Genomic DNA, 16,118 nt, shown 5'->3' with positions numbered 1-16,118 from the left:
TGTAGATGTTAGCAGACAACTTGGGGGTGATGATGCTCCCTTTTCCACCTTGTTTGAGAAGGGGTTACTTTGCATTTGTGACAACCAGGCTTCTTGGCCCAGGAGTGTCAATGGATTATCCCTTATCATCCTCCAGTCTCCCAGTAAGGGACATGGATTTGCAGAAGCTTATGCTATTGCATCTAGCTTTTATGTGGGTTGTGGGAATCCAGAACTGATTTCCTCAGACCTCACTGCAAACATTTTCACTTATTGAGCTGAATACTCAGCATAGTGCAATTGTTTTTACTTCTTTAAAACCATGTATCAAAACGCCTATGTATTAAATAAAGAAAGGAACACAAAAGTACAGATCACCATGGAATTACTACTTAAAAACTGTCACAATTTACAAATCTCTGCTAAACCACACAAATGTATGTGTTGTCTTATAAACACCTGTTTATACTTTGCCTTGCTATTACATTCATTTTTAATGTTATTTTAATTAAAATTAATAAACTCTCAGAGATGAACTCATTAAAATGATTACAGATTTCAGACTTGACCACTTTGTATTGAATGACCAACTGGAAATCTCATGCCTTGGAGAGGCCAATTCTTCTCTGCATTAGATGTCTGTGATTAGATACCTGCAGATCATTGTCTAGATCTTGAAACTTAGGAGATACTCAGTTTCCATGTTAGCATGTCTGTTGATATTATTTTTTTCAGGTTTTGTTTAGGCTGTTGTTCAAGGCAACACAGTCTCAGGGCAGACCTTCTGGTCTTCTGGCTCCTATAATCATTCTGTCCTCTCTTCTGTGATGTTCATGAGTCTCAGGTACGGTACTGGAGTTTCATTGTAGATGGACACATCAGCAGCAGAGATCCCATGATCCATTGATCTCTGCATTTCGTCCAGTTATAGTTTTCTGTGATGTTTCCATTTGAGTAAAAAGAAGCTTTTTTTGATGAAGGTTAAGAGCCACATTTCTCTGAATGTGTAAGGATAAGGTTTAGAATGTAGTTAGGACTTACATTGGTCAAATAAAGTGATGTATCCTCACTTCCAGAGAAACAGCAAATGTGATGGCTCATGGACTCCTAGAGAACACATCACCCCCCAATTCACTGCTGGTGCCACCTCTCCAGGCTTAACCAGGCACTGACCCAACAACCATAACCTGACTTTCCAATGAAGGCCATATCTGCTCTAGTGTCTCATTCATTCACAATTGCCTCTTCTATATAACCAGGGCACTTCTCTGTTCCATTCGTTCTGGCAGTTATCACTTTTTCCATGGCTATGAACTCTCATGAAACCAATGATAACAATCTTCTTTTTTCCCCCTAGCAACCTGCCCTCTCAGCTCCCTCAAGGAACAGATGCCTGAGATCTCCACACCTAAGATTTCTACCATGACATTCAATTAAAATGCTTCTTCACTGACACATCCTTCTATTCATGACCCTGACTTCCAACTTCCCCATCCCAGTTTCCCACAAATTAGCAGGAAGTAGTCTCAATAATTTAGCTCCCTTATTCCCCTAGTTGCTACCCATTACTCACTTTTTTATAATAATCAAAATGGAGGAATGTTGGCATCTGGCCAACCCCTTGGGACCACCCTATGTCCTGCCTGATGTAAATCCTCTGTGGGGCATTTACCCACCAACCCCACAGCTCCCCAGAGTTTTCTTGAGTGTGAGCAGCAGGAAATATTAAATAGAAAGATTTATATTGCAAAGATAAACAGAGAGAAAATAAAGGATAGCCTCTAGAGGGCCTGGAACCTTTTCTAATGGGCCCTGACTGTCTCTGCCCCAGGGTATTTATAGAGATGCCAAAGGGTGGAGCAAAAGACCTCCTCCCCCAGCACAGCTAAGTGCAGACCATCTCAGACACCTGCACCCAGGCCTGTAGTCCCAATCATCCTCTATGCAGACTTGCTGGATAAAACCATGAGGAACCCGAAAACAGGCTCCCACAATCCTCCCCCCTCCCTGTGGATGGTGTGCCTGGGGTATGAGTGACTTTCCAGTGTGCCCCCTTGTCTGCATGGTGTGTATGCCTCAACTGCTGCAGGGCACCTTGGGTCCACCCACCACAGCCTGCTTGCCATATTATTGCAATGATAATGGGTTTTCTTCCAATATTTAGATCCTCCGTATTCCAGAGTGGTTGGTTGGTCAGGTTTCTAGTACCAGGCATGGTTTCCCATTGAACAGGAATTAAGTTCAGTTAGATGTCTGTTGGTCACCACCTATAAGTGCCACCATTGCCTCAATAGGGATGTATTGCCCAACTGGACATTGCTGTGATTCACAGGTCCCAGCTAGTTAGGAGTATTTATTGATGCCCTCCATGGCAGCTTGAATAATGATGATATCCGGTACAGTAGAAAGTAGACTATAACATGAGGTTTTCAGGTTCACTCTCGCTTGTATCATCTGAGACCAACATGCTAAATGTATAATCTTCAGTAATAGGCACTTACTTTCAACATCTGTGAGACAAGCAAGAGCAATAGCTATTATCTATATTGTTTAGGAGTCATGTGAACTTCCTTGGAAAAACAACTCAAATGGACATTTCTCTTGTCTAGCATGGGGCTTTTATTTTTTATTATACAGTCTATGACTTTTGTTGGGAATGTCTGTTCAAGTGGTAAATTTTTTATTTATTTATTTTTTTTTTAGTTTTTTTTCTTTATTATTATGTGTTTTAAATTTTATACATCAGTCATGGGTTCCCCTGTCCTCCCCCCTCCCTCACCCACCCCCAACTTCCCCCCCCCCGACCCTCCCCTCCATTCCCATGTCCTCCAGGATCAAGGAACCCCTGGGGATTCATTTAAACCTGGTGGATTCAGTTCAGGCAGGTCCTGTCACCTCCTTCCAGACTGAGCAAAGTGTCCCTGTGTAAGGCCAAGGTTTCAAACAGCCAGCTCATGCACTAAGGACAGATCCTGGTCCCAGAGATTGGGTGCCTCCCAAACAGATCAAGCTATTCAATTGTCTCACTTATCCAGAGGGCCTGGTCCAGCTGGGGGCTCCACAGCCTTTGGTTCATAATTCATGTGCTTCTATTCATTTGCTATTTGTCCCTTGCTTTTTCCAATCTTGGATTGAACAATTCACATTCTTGCAGACCCTCCTCTTTCTCGACAGTTGGACACCTGGAGCTCCACCTGGGGCCTGGCTTAGGATCTCTACATCCACTTCTATCAGTTATTGGATGAGAGTTCCAAGATGACTGTTAGGGTGTTTAGCCATCTGATCACCAGACTAGGTCAGATCAGGCTTTCTTTTAACCATTGCCAGCAGACTACAGAGGATGTATCATTGTGGATTTCTGGGGACCTCTCCAGCACTCTGTCTATTCCTGTTCTCATGTGGTCTTCATTTATCATGGTCTGTTATTCCTCATTCGCCCTTTCTGTTCTTGATCCAGCTGGGATTTCCTGCTCCCCTAAGCTTTCTTTCCCTCAAATCTTGTCCTTCATTACTCCCACTGTCGTCCAGGTTGTTCATGTAGATCTCATCCATTTCTCTGTCATTGGGTGATCCTTGTGTCTTTCCTACAGTCCTGTTTTCTAGGTAGCCTCCCTTGAGTTGGGTAGCAGTCTAGTTATCTTTGTTTTACATCTAGTATCCTCCTATGAGTGAGTACATACCATGTTTGTCCTTCTGTGTCTGGGTTACCTAACTCAGGAGGATTTTTTCCAGATCCATCCATTTGCCTGCAAACCTCATGATGTCATTGTTTTTCTCTGCTGAGTAGTACTCCATTGTGTATATATACCATTCTTCAGTTTCCAGGTTCTGGCTATTACAAACAAAGCTGATACGAACATAGCTGAGCAAATGCCCTTGTGGTATGATTGAGCATTCCTTGGGTATATGCCCAAGAGTGCTATAGCTTCCGTAGAAAATTGGGAATCCATCTCCCCCAAGATCAAGTGGTAATTTTGCTATACACACACACACACACACACACACACACACACACACACACACACACACTCACACACACGTATATACACTGTATGTAATATTTGGCAAATATAAAATATTTCCTTTAGTCTTTATCACAACTGTGGCATTCTTCTTGTTCTTTCTAACATCTTTTCATCCTCCCCAATCAGAGCGCTTGGCACATTTTCCCTTCCCCTGTTCACATCACTTGTGTATTGATATTCCCCTCTCAACTTCCAGCTGTCCCCAATCTCCCTTTATATTCTTCCTGTTATATATTTATAGCTGAATATTTGGAGCAAAGAACTATAGATGAGCAAGAACATGTGTTTTTTATCTTTCTCTCTGGGTTGTTTCAATCAATAAAATATCTTCTGGGTCAATCAACTTACCTGCGAAATTTGTGATTTGATTTCTCTTTATAACTGGATAATACTTCACTGTGTATATGTTCCATATTTTCATTATCTACACATCTGTTGAAGGACATAAAACAATAAAAATGGACTCAACAATTTACATTTATGTATTTGTGTATTTAACAGTAATAATCAAGAAATAAAGCTATCAATTTGAGAGGGAGTGGGAAGAAACATTGGAGGGGATGGAGAGGGGGTTATGGGAGTGGTTGGAGAGAGGAAAGTGAAGGAGGGAAGTGTATTTCAATTGAAGTATACTTAAATGAAAGATTGTAAGAAAACACATTCTCATTGGCTTCTTAATTGATTTAAACATCAATTAATTGTTCAATAAAGCAATGAATGAAAGGCATACTCTAAAATTCTTATCTATTTAATGAAAGTCATGATTATGGAACTAGAGATGTGGTTTAGCCATTAAGATCCTGTAGTGTTCTTTCAGAGGAACTGAGTTCAGTTCCCAGCATTCAATACTGGGTGCCTAACAATCATCTGTAACTCCAGTGCAGGGAATCCAACATCTCTGAGTTCCTAGAAAATATATACTTATGAGCACATACACAGAGCACGACACACTCCTAGACATACATAAAAATAATAATAAAATATTAAAATAAAATCATGTTTACAACTTAAATATACCCTGGTTATACCTCTGTAATAGTACAAAATGTTTTAATATATCACTTAATATCAAAACTAAAACAATAACGCTAAACAGTAGTAGAAGTATTTCTATGTCCTGCCTGACAAATCTCTCTCACCCACCATTACCATAGACGCTCAGACCCAAGTAAACACACAGAGGCTTATATTAATTAAAACTGCTTGGCCTTTAGCTCAGGCCTACCACTGACTAGCTCTTACACTTAAACTCAGCCCATTTCTGTTAATCTATATGTTGCCACATGTTCCATAGCTTTACTTGTGTGGCATTACATGCTGCTCCCTGGATGGCAGGCTGGCATCTCCTGACTCACCCTTCCTCTTCCCAGAATTCCCCCTCTCTAGTTATCCTGCCTATACTTCCTGCCTGGCTACTGGCCAATCAGTGTTTTATTAAACCAGTGTATAAGAACATTATCCCACAGCACTAAACCAATGTGAAGAAAGATGACTTGTTTTCTTTCTTTCTTTCTGTTTTTAAGATTTATTTATCATGTATACAGTGTTGTGTTTGCATCTATCCCTGTAAGCCAGAAGAGGGAGCCAGATCTTATTACAGATGGTTGTGAGCCACCATGTGGTTGCTGGGAATTGAACTCAGGACCTCTGGAAGAACAGCCAGTGTTCTTAACCTCTGTGCCACCTCTCCAGGCCTTGTTTTCTTTATTGTGATGCTGCACTTGGAAAATACTGTTGGAGTGCTGGACACAACACAGTAAATAAGGTACTGAAAATTGCTATTCCTTTATCTCATGGCTAAAAATAGATCTGCTCTCATTTAAGTCAAGTGGCCTTCCTTTTGTCCACCAATATTATTGCATCTTTTCCATCTATAAATCTGTTGTATTTTTGTTAGCTACTTATGTGATTATTTTGTTATTTTATATTACTTTTTGTTAAAATAGTTCTATTTTTTTTTGACTGTCACTGATATTTCTCTTGGCTTTTTATTTGGGGACAGATGCATAACTATTATATTAATGAAAGAAATCTTCCAATTTTGAGTGGGCATTTAAAGAGTATGAATTATCACTTCTGTCCTTAGATAAAGGAAAGCCAGGAGAAAACTTAAAATAACCAGGGTTTCTTGGAACCATCGGAGAAATGTGGTCACAGGGCAAATCCCGAGCTCCAAACTGGAAAGACAGGGAAGGAAATAATCACAGCCAACATCTTTTCATCTGAAGCAAAATCTATCAGACCCACAAAACAAAATAAAGAGTTACAGGGTAATTTTGACAAGTTGGTGGAGTAGGGAGATGGGCCAGCATGAAAATGGAAACCTCTTGAAAGCTGTAAGCTTAGGGAGTTTCTTCAAACTCTTACATGAACTGAACACCTTCTCCTGGTGGAGATCCAAATAATCTACTTTGACTTTGGCAAGGAGTAAAAAGGGGGAAGTGAGTTGAAATAAAGCTATAACATTTTCTATCTCCAAGTCATGTTCTAATTAGAATGGAAAATATAAGCAGAGCATCACTGGCTTGGAGACTGGGTAAGAACTGCTTTTCTTATGGGTTAGTATAGAGTGGATAAGGATTTCAGCATCAGTGTTCTGTTGCATATTCAGTCTCTTTGAGTACATCTTTTGGTGAACCTGTGCTGGTCATGACACTCTTCTGTGATCAGTGACACCTGTGTCTAACATGTTCTCTTTCTTCAGATTAATGTGCTAGTATTAGAAAAATAGGACTGCTCTTTAAAAGTCACATAAGAAGCTTTAGAAATTATGTGCATTCTTTATAACTGTTATGGAAAGATTTGAAATTAGGTTGCAATTATGGGTCAGTATAGAAAGCCTTTCAACACTGAGTATGCTGTCATGAGAATGAACTGCACATCTGCTATAGACCTAATAGTACTTCATTACTTCATGGTTTTAAATTGATGAATAAACACACAGAATTCTATTCTATAGCATTATATGAATGAAGACACAATGTTAGAGTGTGTGTAACAAGGAATATTTTCACCCCTAATTAAAGATTTTTACTAACAGCAAATACTGGACACCAATAAAATAAAGGTAAACTGAGAATCCTTATTCTGCTGTACCTTTGTGAAATTTAAAATACACAAGCATTACAGTTTTTACACTGTGGTAAAATATAGCAAACATCATTATCACCAATTTTGTAAAATCCTCTTTGGCATTGAACTCATTCATAATGTAGTAAAGGAATACCACTTAACAACTCTGAATCTCTATATACATTAATGTTACAAAATGGACAGCTCCTTTTCATCTATGATGCTTGAATACACAGAGAACATAGTGTAATGAAATCCAGTGTTTGCCTTCTGTAAGAAAGGAACTACTTCATCTTTCTCAGTAGTGGCAGGTTCAAATTATAGCATATTTCTCTTTTACTTCATTTTAGGGTAAAATAATATTTCATTGAAAGTACATTCCATATTTTGCATAAATACTTAACTGTTAATGTAAACTTGGTTTGTTTTCTATTTTAAGTATTGCAAACATGGCATCTACAAGCATGCATGTTATATATATATATTAAAGATCACACATTCAATTCATTGGACCTAATATCCAGCAGTTAAAATACAAATTTAATTAATCACAAACAACTTTGTGTCCTTTCTAATCTTCTAAATTAAAAATAAAAAGATCTGAGATACCAAGTATAGATTGTAAAGTACTATTTTTAAAATAGAATGAAGCAAGTTGTACCTAACATATTAATTATTCTAAGTGTTGTTTGAAGACAATGGTGAATCTATTTTAGATATGGACTTATTTTAGATTTAGAGCTATGTCACAGTGAATACATTATAATGATCAATATTTATTATTAAGTTACAGTTTAAATAGCCTCAAATAGTTGATCATTTTAGTTGGTTACTTACATACAATGAAGGATATTGAAAAGAGTAGACTTAGTGCATTTGGGGCACCACTGAAATTTACTTGATTACATAATTTCAAACTGACACTCTAGTAAAAAGTGACATTATCTTTTTTCAAATATCTATTTCCCATTTTACTATTAATGTATTTTAAGAGGAACTTTTTAAACCCTAAAAATTAGCTTTCATAAAAAACTTACCTTTGCAGTTAGTCTGTTCTCTAACTGAACTCCAGCATTATAGGGATAAAAGCTGATCCTGGTAGAATTCTGGGTACCAACACCACCCAAGAGTACAGTTTGTGTTCTGATGGAACAAGGAAAATTCTTAGAAGTTGTATTTCTCTTGCTGTGTTGAAATTTCTGTGATGATGTTTATTCATTTAATCAGCATAGGCTCAAAATCTAGGTTGTTCTCTTAATTACGTTAATTAGTTTTAAAGTCGGCCTAATACATCAACAAAGATATGTATTATTTCTGATAAAATGACATAATTGTATCTAATAGATCTTTGTGGGTTTGATTATAGGTTATTGAAAATAGACAACTAAGAATATAACAGTGTTTAATTGTGTTATTTTAAAAAATATAGAATGGCACATTTGCTAATGCTTTTATTTTATTGTAACCAACATATTCTCAGGTTATGGTAAAAAACTGCCAGTTTCTAGATCTTTTTTGTGAAAATATAATAGTAATGCTCAAAAATACAACTTAAAACCAAATTTCCATCTTTACATTTTTTGTTTTATTTTGTTTTACTATCATTTCACCTATCATAGAGATATAAAAGAATACAACCAGAAATGAAGACTGGATACCTTTGTCCATTGCACTTCTAAGTATGCTGTTGCAGAATATTACTCAATGATTTTTTTTATTTTTGTACCTCACTTTCCATTCTTCTTCAAGGAAGATTGTTTATTCTACTTAAATTTGAGTACACTCTATCTTGTCCTTGAGGTAGTACCATGATTATAGGCATCAATTAACACAAAGTGCTCATCTCATTGTCTGACTAGGTTATTCATTGTTATCAAGGATAAGATGTTTTAAGTACTTGAATATTTATAAAATGATACTAAAAATGGCATTGTTACTCATTCATTAATAGAATAAATTATATTAGGAAAGACTAATCTAGAGTCCTATAATAATAGGTGACTATTCCTTGTGGCCAACAATTGACATAATACTTCCCTAGATTCTTCAAGCTTATATTAAATTTGTATTGAGTTAAACCAGATTTCATTGTGTGCCTTTGGGGCATTGTGAATGACATTAGAACTTCCACATCAAAAACTCTCAGAAGTCATTTACTATAAAATCTCTACCATAAAGCTTATCAGAAATCACTTTTTTCACTATAGAATTATGTCCTAAGATTTTGCTAGAAATTTCCATTCAAGGGGTATTATTTTCTTCCCTGTACAGTTTGAGTGAGCAGCTGTTTGCTGTAGCACCTCACTACCATCTGCCAAGTTGAGAAGGCAACAAAGAAGGGTGTTCCTGAAGCTGAGCGAACACCCTTCTTCCCTGTGTGTGGATGTGCATAAATAAGAGAAAGTGCATTTGTAAAGACTGTTCAGTCAGACCAAGTCAGATTATGGAGAATAATTCTGGCATAAGGCTCTTCTCCCAAATTTCCGAGTATCATTTCCTCAGCTTCAGTTCCAAGTTTTATATATTTGTCATCCTTTGAGTCTCTACTCTATAAACTTGAGAAATTGTTTTAAATTCATAGAACTGTAAAAAGTAGAATAAATTTGATGCTTGTTCCTCTTCTTCATACATGTTCTGCTTCCTAACCCATTCATTTGTTAAGCCATTTTGCTGTCATTCAATAAGCTCCTAGGAAAAAAAAACCCACTGTACCTAAACTGTTGGGTGTGCAAAGCCTCTATAGCTTAGCTTTCTTTTGATGCAAAATACCATCATACCTGTACCTCTGGAAGATTTCCTAAGTATCTAAGTAAATTTTGGAAAAAAAAAAACTCCATTAAGTGGCTTATAAAGAAGCAGCTGAATGAACATAAATCACATTTGGAGAGGAAATTTTACATCTTTAATTAGAGAAATTCCTATCTACCATATGAGAAAAGTATCTTTTTAACTTCCTTCATGTTTATCTTGCAGTTGTTTGAAACCCTAAAGTAATGGCTTTTAAAATTTATGACATCTGAGAATCAGTGATTCTAGATTCTCAAGGAAATTTTATCTTCTCTGAGTAGAAGAGTAGCTGTTTATCCAATTTCATTTACCAGAAAGAATTACACAAGTTTCTTTTAATCACATGGAATATGAAAATACATCTAATTCATGGATGTGTACTATGGACAAATATGAACTTTTGGATAGATAGGACAGAATTAAAAACAAGAAGCATTGAAAAGTAATAAAATAATTAACAAGAGTTTCCTGGTTATGGAAATAATGTAGATGTGGATACTTTTTAGTGTGTGCTGTTCTTAAAGATTATTATCTTGTTTGTATTTTGAGATTTTTTTTTTTTTTTTTTTTTTACTTTCTTCATCCTTTCAGCTTATGTCATCTTCTTGTGGAAATACACCACTTTTAAATATTTTTTTCATGATTGTCCTTATAAAGGTATGTGCTAGTTCAGAAACATATTTTATCAAGATGGTGCTTGGGTTAGTTAAATTAAGTTCCAGCAGAAAGCAAACATATCTGATTTGTATACATGGATGATTCTGAGAAAAGTGAAAAAAAAAAACTCATTACTTTTTCTTACTAATTATCACTTGGAAATTTCTCTGACTCTTAATTTAACATGCTCATAAAACATACCTCCTGTATGTTTTCATGGTAGAATAAGGTAGTATAAAATGAAAAGAAGAGTGATCTATATAGTCACTAATATGTTATATAACTTAAAAATATTTCTCCATCTCTTATTTTAAGAGAATTTTACATACATTTTATGATAAGATACAATAATAGGCCAATAGAAAAATTCTTTTTGTGGAGAAAGAATGAATGGAATGCAGAAAGAATGAGTGGAATGTGAAAAGAATGAATGGAATGCAGAAAGAATGAGTGGAATGTGAAAAGAATGAATGGAATGTGGAAAGAATGAGTGGGAATGTGAGAAGAATGAGTGGAATGTGGAAATGTAGTTGGAGTTTTCTCTCTGGGTCCCGCCATGCCTCTGTAGTCCAACAGCCCACTTATAAAATAAACACACAGTCTCTTATATTTATTTAAACTGTTTAGCCTAATGGCTCAGGTTTTTTGTTATTTAGTTTTTTGTATCTTAAATTAACCCATTTTATTTTATTTTACAGAACATCCTACAGCACTTCCCCTTTTCTTTTTTTTTTCAACAAGGAAAGTTTTAACTTTTATATAGTAAAATTACAGATAACAAAACAATTATCAAACAAGAATTACAGTTACAATATTAAAGAAGATATCCTATTTATCTTATATTGGTGAGTCTAAGGTTTTATATCTAACTTATCTTTTATCATAATTAAAGAAAATTACAACTATCTCTAGCCTTTAATTACATCAAAGACTTCAGAAGGATATATTACCTGAGAAATGGGAGAAGGATGCAAGCAACTTTCGGGAGTCTTGGAGGGTAAACAGAGACAGCTGGCAGCCTGGACAGTCATTTGCAGTTCTTTTGTAAAGTTGGGGCATCTGTTTTTAGCCCACAGGTCTAGAGTTTCTCAGTCACTTTTTTCAGTGTCCTGTAGAATGTCTGGTAGTTTCCTCTGTGAAGCAGGAACCTGAAGGACCATTTAAAGTTCAGTTGTTACCTTCCTATGGGTCCTGTGTGTCCAGTCAATCAAGCAGTCCAGGTAAGCAAAGTTTCTTGCCCACATGGCTGTTTTTGCCAAGGTGAAGATAAACTCCATATAGAGTGTCTTTGATGTCCATCCACCTCTCTGAAGTAATTCTGGTGCTGTCAGGAGCAGACGTCTCATTGTCTAGAAAGTATCAAATTTTAAAAAATTTTAAATGCCATATTTTGTTGTCTTTGAAGTGTTTGAAGATTACCCATCTATCTGAAATATATCTATATATACCTAGAAAATTTGACTAACATGTTACAGGTTTAAATATTATAGAAGACTAATTATTAATCTGTATTTCTTAATTATCCATTACAATCTAAATGAGTTACATAAATATAATACCTCAAACAAGAGAGTAGAAATATATATATTAAAACAAAATTAAATTTGTCTCAGTAAACTAAAATATCTATAGCATTTAAAATATTTTTAAACAAGTTGTTCTTTAAAAGTAGGATCAATAATCTACTCTTTCATTCTATCATATCTATATCCCCCTTTCTTCTTTAGAAAGAGATTGTATTTATAATCAACCCGTTTTAAATAAAAATATTGTTTTTTTTTTCTGTCCCACACCAGAGAGCTCTTTGGATTTGGGACACAAGAATCTCTTAACCATTTTTTTTTTTTTTTTTTTTTTTTTTTTTAGCAATGTGTCTGGGTTTAGAGAGGGAGTGAGCCAATATTACCTCCAAAGCCAGCTTGGTGTATTTGAGAATTTGGGCATAGTTTTTCTTACTACTTTTTGCTGGAGTGGGGCACTCTATCTTATGGGAACACAAAGAAAAATTTTAGGCTTATGGGGCAGTCAGTGAGGCTGTATTGTCTGAGCCAGTTGTCTTGAAACATTTTTGGATGTTGGATCGTCTGGGCCTTGGTGTCACTGGAGACCTTTCAGGGTGTCTTGGCTGGTCAAACCTGATGTATCTTAATCTGGAACAAATCTGGCTTTTTGTGAAAAAAAAGCAAAGCCTCCTTTTTAAAGCAACATATCCTTAGACACAAATTTTGAAGTCAAGGTATCTTTAAAATATTCTATTGTATTAACTCAACAGCTTTTTACAATCAAATGTTTTTATACTTAAGAATATCAAAGACAACATAATCTAGATTTTCTTTTTGTGTAATATTTATCTTTATTTGGCTTATTTTCTATACTACCTTTATTGTCTTTTTAAAGACTTTATTTTTATAAACTATGTATTTTTATATAACTGTACATATATATTTTTTCTCTTTTAAGCCTACATACATTTTTTTTTAATTATCAAAACTTGATTTTATTGGGGGGAAATAGCTTTGGCAAATGTGAAAATGTTTTCTTTGTTGATTCTCCATGAGAAAAAAAGATGTGTTCTTCTACGGGGGGGGGGGGGGGGAAAGAAAGGAAAGGGAGGTTTAGAGAAGAGTTCTGACGGGTACCATATCACAAGGTTTGTCAGCCACTGTAGTGAGGAGAATAACAATGATCTCAATGCAGTTAACTGCTGAAATTCTCAGTAACCCCAACTGATTTTCAAATTGGGAGGCAACTTACTGGCTACAAGCTCATCAAATTTAGATCTATCTTGACTCTGGGAACATTATAGAAATCAAGAACATCTTTGATCTTGCACATTTGGTGAAGCCTGGAGTTAGGTACTGCATGGCCCAAGTCATCAGCTAAATGTGCTAAGAGTCTGAACTACATAGAACTATCATCCAAGGAGATATCTTTCCAATTACTAGGAAGAGATTAACCAAGAACTTCTTTAACCCAAGATTCCAATCGACTCTGGATATCATTAGGTGGTGTGTATGCTCGGCTTCGTAAGGGTGGACACACCAGAACAGGCTTTTTTCACTTCTTCGACTGCCTCAGCCACCACAGGCTCTTCCTCCTTTCTGAATCGGGACCAAAAGTCTCTACAAGTAGCCAAGGGGACCTTTCACAACCAGCCTCTTTTAGCAAACTGGCACACACTCAACGCCGCCATCTTTGACCAGCATTCTGGAGCTCTTGTAAGCCCACATTTATTTTTACACACAATGTAAAACTCCAGCTATTAGGCACCATTTGTAGTTGGAGTTTTCTCTCTGGGTCCTGCCAAGCCTCTGTAGTATGATGACCCACTTATGAAATAAACACACAGATGCTTATATTATTTAAACTGTTTAGCCTAATGTCTCAGGCTTTTTATTTAGTTTTTTATCTTAAATTAACCCATTTTCATTAATCTATAGGTTGCCACATGGCTGGTGGCTTACCACTACCTTACATGTGGCTTGTCATGGCAGGGGCTGGCAGCATCTCTCTGCCTCAGCCTTTTACTTTCCAGAATTTTCTTTTCTGCTTGTCCTGCCTTTACTTCCTGCCTGGCTGCTGGCCAATCAGTGTTTTATTTATTAACCAGTCAGAGCAACACATATGACATACGGAACATCCCTCAGCATGGAAAGAGTGAGTGGAATGTAGAATTAATGAGTGGAATGTAGAAAGAATTATGGAATGCTGAAAGAATGAATGGAGTGTGGAAAGAATGAGTGGAATATGGAAGGAATGAAGAAGCGGAATGTGTAATGAATGAATGGAATATGCAAAGAGTGAATCGAATGTGGGAAAAAGAGTGTAATGAGTAAGCGGAATGTGGAGAGAATGAGTGGGATGTGGAAAGAATGAATGGAATGCAGAAAGAATATGTGGAATGTAGAACAAATGAGTGGAATGTGGAAAGAATTAATAAGTGGAATGTGGAAAGAATTAATAAGTAGAATGTGGAAAAATGAGAGGAATGTATAAAGAATGAACGGAATGTGGAAAGAATGACTGGAATGAGTGAGTGGAATGTGGATAGAATGAATGGAATGCCCATGATTCAGATTACATTTCTACACAGTAATTTTCAGAAAAAGCCATTGTTAAAAAAAAAAAAAAACTACAAAATTATTCTTTTTTAATATTCATTTGACAAGTGAATCATTGTTTAGTTTTCAGAATCTTGGTAATTCGTCTTTATGTGGCTGAAATGTGGTTACTAATCATTTTTAAATGAGAATAGCCCTTCTGCCTAAAAATATAGAGATCTAATGTTAGCTCTACTCCCAGTTTCCCTAACTTAAAATGTTATTTAAATATTACTTTTCTCCTTGTTTTTAGAGCATTAAACCAATGAATATTCCTACCAAATGAATTTTTCATGATATGTCTCTCACCCTTGGTGATGTGTAAACAAAATATTTCATGTCATCTGTGTTCATAATTGTTTAAGATGTGCAATAATAGAAACTGAGTAAGATTACAGAGACATCACTCAGACTATAAATTCTTAATTTAGCACTGTAGGAATCTCACTTGTTTTCCTTTTATTACTCATTTGTTTCTGCCTCCCACACTGTATCTCTAAAACTGAAGTGGTTTTAAAGCTTTTTTTTCTCACAAATGTAACTCCTTTTTCCATTTTCTAGAAAGCAGTATTTTATAGTGAACTCCCTCTAATAAAAATATAGAGCAAAATATATCATTTAAGAATTGTCAGCTGAAGGAGATAGGAGGGCATGTCAATAGGTGACAATTTAAACTGTAAATATAAGATCTTTGAATAAAAGTAAATCATATATATTAAAATGCATCCAATTTGTAATTTATTGAAATTGTTCAGTTGTTAACTGTTACAACAGAGTGTGAGAGAGGTCTTTATGGAAGTAATAAAGCTTGATGCTCAACAGAAATAAATGTTTTCATATAAATGTTTATAACATATATCACATTATATATGCTGTGGTCTTGTTTTCTTTAATTTTATTCTTAACACAGCCTGAAATCATCTGAGATAGGACTTTTGATTGAGAGATATTTTTCAGATGAGATTAGCCTGTGGGCATGCCTGTGGTGGGTTTTTTTGACTGGTGTAAAAGGACCTAGTCTACTATGGGTAACACCATCCCCAGGTTGGTTGTCCTGATCTGTTTCAAAAGCCTGCTAAGCATAAGCCTGTGAGTAAATCAATTAGGAACATTCTTTCATGGTTTCGGTTTCAAGATTTGTTTGTTCGTTTTTCTGGAATTCCTGCCCTGATTCCCCTCTATGATGAAATGGGACATAGACATAAAAGCAAATCAAACCATCAAACTGTACTTTTATGTTGCTTTTGTATTTTGTATTTTGTGATGTAGTATTTTATCACAACGAAAGAAAGAAAACTACAGTAGTCTGGTTAGGTAAAACTCATTTCTCCTTCCAACCGTCAATATCAAGTGCTTTAGGTAAAATCATTATGAAGTTTGTGAAACAGAAGTTCTTATATGAAGGAGTTCTTTGAGGTCATTGCTGCTACTTCTGTTTAAGCTTCAGAACTTCATGGTAAGACAGACCCCCGTTGTTGAAGACACTGCATAATTTAGT

At 35.8% G+C, this 16,118-nt stretch overlaps 1 pseudogene; it reads right to left on the bottom strand.

Moving 5' to 3' along the window:
• Positions 1-13,233: 13,233 nt before the first annotated feature.
• On the bottom strand, positions 13,234-13,713 carry LOC118585313 (annotated as a pseudogene).
• Positions 13,714-16,118: the final 2,405 nt, after the last annotated feature.

Source organism: Onychomys torridus, chromosome 6, assembly GCF_903995425.1.
Source record: "Onychomys torridus chromosome 6, mOncTor1.1, whole genome shotgun sequence".
In the NCBI taxonomy this organism is placed as follows: domain Eukaryota; kingdom Metazoa; phylum Chordata; class Mammalia; order Rodentia; family Cricetidae; genus Onychomys; species Onychomys torridus.
This window is presented reverse-complemented; position numbering and strand designations above follow the sequence as displayed.